The sequence below is a fragment of the Rhinolophus ferrumequinum genome, chromosome X, assembly GCF_004115265.2.
Source record: "Rhinolophus ferrumequinum isolate MPI-CBG mRhiFer1 chromosome X, mRhiFer1_v1.p, whole genome shotgun sequence".
NCBI classification, from domain to species: Eukaryota; Metazoa; Chordata; class Mammalia; order Chiroptera; family Rhinolophidae; genus Rhinolophus; species Rhinolophus ferrumequinum.
In genome coordinates, this window is record NC_046284.1 from 59,707,000 (window position 1) to 59,714,430 (window position 7,431).

The window sequence follows — 7,431 nt, forward strand, 5'->3', positions numbered from 1 at the left end:
ACCAACATTCGCATCATAGGGGTACCAGAAGGAGAAGAGAGAGAGCAAGGAATTGAAAATGTATTTGAAGAAATAATGGCATAAAAATTCCCTAACCGGGCAAAGGAAATAAATATACAAGCCCAGGAAGCACAGGCTATCCCAAACAAGATGAACACAAAGAGGCCCACACCAAGACACATCATAATTAAAATGCCCAATGTTAAAAGGAACTACTTACTTACAAGGGAGCTCCCATAACACCGTCAGCTGATTTCTCAACAGAAACTTTGCAAGCCAGAAGAGATTGACAGGAAATTCTCAAAGCGATGAAAAGCAGAAATGTACAACCAAGATTACTCTACCCAGCAAAGCTATCCTTTAGAATCAAAGCACAGATAAAGAGCTTCCCAGACAAGAAATAACTAAAGGAGTTCATCACCACCAAACCAGTATTACAAGGAATCTTAAAGGGACTTCTTTAAGAAGAAGAAGAAAAATAAAATTCCAAACTGTGAATAATAAAATGGCAATAACTATATATCTATCAACAATTACTTTAAATATAAATGGATCAGATCCTCCAACCAAAAGACATAGGGTGTCTGATTGGAAAAGAAAACAAGACCCTTACATATACTGCCTACAAGAGACTCACTTCGGATTTAAAGACACACACAGACTGAAAGTAAAGGGATGAGAAAAAGATATTTCATGAAAATGGAAACAAACAAACAAAAAAGCTGAGGTAGTAATATTTATACCAGACAAAATAGATTTTACAAAAATGCCTATAATCAGAGACAGGAAAAGACCCAGTAATCCCACTTCAGGGTGTTTATCTGAAGAAACTCAAAACACTACTTTGAACATATATGCATCCATATGTTCATTGCAGTGTTGTTTACAATAGCCAAGATGTGGAGGCAGCCTGGGTGTCCATCAATGGATGAGTAAATGAAGAATATGTGGTATATACTTAGAGTGCCAAAAAAATGTATATACATTTTAAGAAAGGAAAAATCTATTAAAATTGTAATACTCAATGTCTACCGATAACAAAAGATGAATACAAGTTATGTTTGACTTCTGCAATCACAAGAGGTGCTCAAAGTGGTTACCATCAGTGTCCAGACACTTCTGATTACAGCAAAATATTGCTTAAGCAATGTTGACCAAAGTACCCACTTGTATACATCTTTTTAGCATCCCTGGTATATATACAATGGAATATTGTTCAGCCATGGAAGGGAATGGGTTCTTGCCTTCTGCAGCACCATGGATGTACATCGAGGGTGTTGTGCTGAGTGGAGTATGCCAGACAGAAAGACACATGCAATCTATTTTCATTTGTATGTGGTATCTAAAGAACAAACAAACAGACAATCAAAATAGAAACAAACTCATAGAAACAGAGAACATTTTGATTTTTACCAGATGGGAAAGGGGTGGGTGAAAAGAGGGAAGGGATTAAGAAGTGCAAATTGGTTGTCACAAAGTAGTCATGGAGATGTAGGTTAAAGCATCAGGAATATAGTCAGTAATATTGCAATACCTATGTATGGTGTCAGATGAGTATTAAATTTATCAGGGTGCTAGATAGGAGGGGGATGAGGGCAGAGTGAAAAAGGTGAAGGGTTTGAGAAATACAAATTGATAGTTACAAAATAGTCATGGGGATATAAAGTAAAGCGTAAGGTATATAGTCAATAATATGGTAATAACTATGTATAGTGCCAGGTGGGTACTAGACTAGTCGTCACGATTGCCTCTTAAACAATATAAATGTCTAACCACTGTACTGTACACCTGAAATTAATCTAAGATAATGTTGAATGTCAACTGTAATTGAAAAATTTAAAAAGAGAGGGAAAAAGTGAATGGAAATAAGAGGTCCAAATTTCCAGGTATAAAACAAGTAACTCATGGGGATGTAATATACAGCATGGGGAATATAGTTAATAATATTGTGATAGCATGGTACAGTGTCAGATAGTTGCTGGGCTTATCATGGTTATCACTTCTTTAGTTATATAAATGTTGAATAACTATTATGTATACCTGAAACTGATATATTTCATGTTAGGTATATTTTAATAAAAATCTTTAAAATAGAATACCTGGGAGTGTTTTACTAATACTGATATAAATAAATGTAAGGGGTTTGGTTAATTTTATTTTTATTTGAGAAAATTTACTTTATTTCTAGTAAGCCAATAGAGTGTTAGGAGATCACATTGATCCTGTTGGGGAAGGGATTTAGGTTTTAAGTTTTTTTTCTTTTTTCTGGTTTTCTTTTTACCTATAGTTTATCCTTTTTTGTGCTATAAACTAAAAACCTTAAATATTTACTGTGGACCTCCTACTTTGATGGGCCTGAACTGAAATACCCCTCTTTTCAGCACTATAGGACCTGAACAACTAGATCAAGGCGAGAAACGTTTGTTCAGGATTTTATGGTACTAGCTACTGCTTTAAACATAGTTTATGGGAATTCTTTCCTATCTACAGACAGCTTAGGAGTGGGCAAACAACTTCAGGAAAACATTGCAAGCAGAATTTCACATTTATTTTTCTGTATGGCACTACTTCACCTCAAATATTATTACACATGGCAGTCCCTGAACTGTAAATTCTGCACCCGAGTCATGAAAACCTTCAAGCCCCCTGCTTTCTGCCCAGTCTTTATTACTCCTGATGAAAACTGGCAAATTGCCTGAGGGGAAAACACTGAGAGTGTTTGAATATCCTCCATATAGCTACCAGACTGATCTAATTAAAACAAAGGACAGATCATACCACTTCACCTGTTTATGTTTAAAACCTTCAAATCACCTTTTTAAAAATATGCATAATTTTATTACAAAACCTTTAAAAAAAAAAAACAAAATGCAACATTCTAAAAAACCCAGAATTTACTATTGATACTAATTCCTATAAGTTTACTGTGCTACCATACACAAGAAATTAAAGAAACCATTAAATATTTAGAAACATTTAACATCAGACGCCTTAAAATCTAACTGTATGTAGTAGTCTCTCAACAAGCTACAACCTGCATTTTTAAAAAGTATTTTCTCTACAAGCGATCTTATCAGCTACACAAAAATCTGTAGTTTTTCTACTGAAGCTAATATTGAGCTGCACTTGAATTCACATTCTTAGCAAAACAGTTGCCTGAGCGCACACACACACTCCACGCACTTCATTACAGGAAAGCCATTTATTCTTCATCTTCCTCCTATTCCTCCTTCTCATCATCTTCCTCCTCTTCCTCCTTCTCCTTATCTGGTTCATTCGTCTTTGAGCCTGTTAGCCTGCCAGGGCCCTGCTTTCCTGCTTATCTTTTGCCCTTGGCATGGTATGCAGCAATATCCTTTTCATATTTCTCCTTTAGCTTAGCTGCTATCTTTTCATATGGTTGCTTATCTTTGGCTGACTGTTCAGACAACGTTTCATCCAAATTTTTGCAATATCCCCAATGGATAAGCCAGGGTGTTCACTTCTAATCTTTGGGTGATGGTCAGAGCAAAACAGGAAGTAAGAAGATGGAGGCCTTTCAGGAGCATTGAGATCTGTTTTCTTTCCTTGCTTATCACTTTTGGGAGGAACATGATTTTTCATCTCTCTGTCATAGCGAGCTTTGTCACTTTTTGTCATATCTTCGAACTTTGACTTTTCCTTTGCAGACCTTGTCTTCCATCTCTCTGAACATTTCTTGGAGAATTCAGCAAAATTGACAGAAGAGTCTGGGTGTTTCTTCTGCCGCTCTTCCTGGCAGGTTTGCACAAAGAAGGCATACAAGGATATCTTGCCCCTCGGCTTGTAGGGGTCTCCATAACCCATGGTGACAGACGACGTCTACCTGGTGGTAGCTTTTCCTCAGTGTTCCACAGAATGGCAGGACTCCACAGGTGCTGCCTTTGTTCTGCTCTGACGTGAACTGGTTTCTCAAATCACCTTTTAATACAACCAGAAAAAAAAGCCATGTTTTAAAAGCTCAGCAGCATCTGTTCCCAACATATCTGTTACTAAATGTCCTTCCACTAATTTACCACACTTCAACCACATTGATCTTTTTCACATATACTAATCTTTTCTCTTGAAGGCTGCATAGTCTTTGCTCCTTCTCCATGGAATACATTTGCTCTAGATTGTCTTATGACTTCCTCCTTCTCACTATTATGGTCTCAAATATCACTTTTTCAGAGAATCCTGCCCTAACTAACCTCATAGCTTTGCCCTATGTCATTTTTATCATATTATCTTATTTTATCTTCTTCACAGACTTATCTCTACTAGAACTTAATCCATTAATTTGTGTGTTTAATGCCTGTCTCCCTAGGCTAGAATGTAAGTTCCTGGAGAGCAGCAACTGTTTCATTATGTTATCCATAGAACAGAACCTGATTATAATAGGCCCTCAGCAAATACCTATTAACTGACCAAGATGACACTTCAGTATAGTGGCAAGTGGGTGGTTTATTTAAAAAAAAAAAAAAAAAAACAGATCTGAAAGAATTGACTGTCAGAAAGCAAAGTTAGAAATCTAAGTGAAAGAATATGTAAAAGTAAATTATACATGGATAAAATAGAAAATGAAAATATCACCACAATTTAAAAGAATATTATACAGTTTCAGGATCGGGTAAAAGAATACTTTCTTATGTATATAGAAAGTATATACTCCATAAAGGAGAAAATGAACAGGTTTAATAGTATAATTATTGTTAAAATGTATGTCAAAGGAGCTCATAAAGAAGGTCAAAGGGGAAGAATAGATTGGGAGAAAATATTTGTAGTCCATATGAGTAAACAAAGGTTTAATGTTTTTAGAACATAAAAAGGTGTTAAGATTGATAAGAAGCAGACAACCAATGATAAATTGATTAAATGTAAGAGCAGATAATTCACAGAACAGCAAATTCAAATTCCCAAAAAATACATGGGAAGATTAGTAGCCTCACTGTATAGTCAATAAAATACCAATCAAAATAACAAGGTATCATTTTATTTTCTCAGATTTGTAAAAATTAAAAATATTGACAACCCCTAATGTTGACAAAGTTATTGGTAAACAGGTACCCCCACATATTGTAGGAGGGCCTGTAAATAATTAATGTGGGTTTTTTTAAAAAATAATTGGAAAGCACCTATTAATTGAAAGTAACACTTCCTTTGATCCCAAAATCTTAGGTTTTAGGAATATATTATGTAAAAATCAAAGAATCAATATACAGAGTAGTATTGCTGTATAATTACTTAAAGATGTAAAAACTGGAAACAGCCTGAATATCTCAGTAGGGGAAAGGTTGAAAATATTATGGTAGACTTAAACAATGGAATATTTTGCAGCTAATACAAATTACATACTAAATATGAATGAATTAGCCAACACAAGGTAACTGTGATATAATTTTTATTGTAAAAATGTAGAAGAGTGCATGTTATTACATTATTTTATACAAAATAAAAGCAAACATATATGAGCATGTACAAGTATGTTTTTGAATGTAGAAAATGTGTGGAAAAAAATCTCTGTGAGATTAGACAAAGAAAGGGAAATTATTTACCTTTGTCAATGAAAAAATTGTCCAAACCTGTAGAGAATTTTTATAAGAGTTTATTTGAGCCAAACTTATGACATATGCTGGGGAGCAAGATCTCAAATGCTCCAGAGAATAACAGTTTTCAAGCTTCTTTTATGTGTTTGAAATCAAGGAAGGAATGGTAAACAAGATTACATAGAAGTGAGAGAAAGCAAGGTGGGGATTGGATTACAGGATAGTTTATAAGATTATGTTCTCTATTATAGGTGGTTATGGCTTATTTCAAAGGTGGCTTAACCTAGATGCACAGAAGCAATGGACAGGGCTTGCTTAAGGCAAAGATAAACCTTTCACTAAAGATGTTATGTGCCTGGGGCATGACTACCCACCGTGACATATCCAGTTAGGAACTTATGATCAGATCACCCTGTGAGGTTACTTTCCATAGAACCCTTTTTACATCCACACCTTCTTACTTTATACATTTTTTGTTTGACTTTTAATAATGAACTTTTACTGCTTCTGTAATTAAAAAATGTAAATACAATTTAAACATTTTTAATGTTTTATATTACTGCAAAATAAAGCCTTGTTTTGGTCCACTATTTTGGAAAAAATTCAATTCCTCAACAATTTTCTACAAAGTGGCTACTACATATAAGGTACTATGCTTGTTGTAGAGGATCAAGGGTATGGGTGCAGAGGTAATAGGTATGAAGACAGTTTTTATGTACATAGAAATCAAATTATAATGATTGAGACAAAAATACACATTTCTATTATCTCAGGAATACTAAGTCATTTGTTTAGGGTGTAACCTAAAGACAAAAACAACACAATGTTCTAAACACTCTTTTGGGCTTATTGTATTGTTTAGGTTTTGTTTGTTTGTTTGTTTTTCCTCTCTTGCTGTTGGAGTTTTCTAGAAATATGTCTGTATTATCAGAAACAAGTTGAAAAGTACAAGCAATAGCATTGGTTCATTATTAGAATGTTCATTTCAAACATATATTTGAGAGGAAACAACTGTTCCAATATTTTCTCGTATTCTTATCAGATAAGCTGCCCTCCTATTGAAAACTCATGGGGGGGCATGCATAAAATTTAATCACAGGAAAATTATTTTGTCTGGTAATATCCTTGTGGGAAATAGAAAGGTTTAAGGGATAGAGATTCAAGTAGCACGTTTTTGTCACTGCATGCAATTACATTCTTATTAAATAATTGTAGGGTAGTTGAAAGTTGCCCTCTTTATTTAAAACCTATTCAGGAATAGATTGGGACCTTGCTTTAACTCTTGAATATATTTGTCTTGTCTCTTTTGGTTAGTATGTAAATTATGCAGTTATGATTTGTGTGTTTAGTAATATTAGGAAAAACAATAAATAATAGACTCACATGATGCAAATTAGAGAATTCTGGAAATCTTGTCCAAAAATACATATTTTGGGTGCCAATGTATATTGTCTAAAATTTTCACATAGATCAATTCTTAAGCTAAGATACTAAATACTGTGTTTGAAATGTCCACTTGCTAACTAGAATCAAAGTAATATTTTGTGATGAGAGCATTCACTTACCCTTTAACTTTAATGAGCATATTTACCTATCAAGTCCCCATGAAATACATGGGGATAATACGTTTTGATGGCTGAAAAAAAGTGAATAAAGATCATGGTGGCTTTGGGAAGAAGGAAGAGTTTCTAAGAAAGTAATAGATATCTAAAAAGGATTGACTCTAAGTATATTACAAAGAAATGCTCTGCCCATGCTTTGTGTGTGTGTGTGTGTTAGTTTTGCAAAGGAATGTTAGGGCTGCTCTATCTGTTGCGGTACCTGAGGGGGAAAATGCTAGTAGAACTCTCTTTTTCCCATTTTTGGGTAGATAGTGAGCCTCTATGAA

At 34.4% G+C, this 7,431-nt stretch overlaps 1 pseudogene; it reads right to left on the minus strand.

The window, feature by feature from the left end:
- Positions 1-3,220: 3,220 nt before the first annotated feature.
- On the minus strand, positions 3,221-3,825 carry LOC117026828 (high mobility group protein B2-like; annotated as a pseudogene).
- Positions 3,826-7,431: the final 3,606 nt, after the last annotated feature.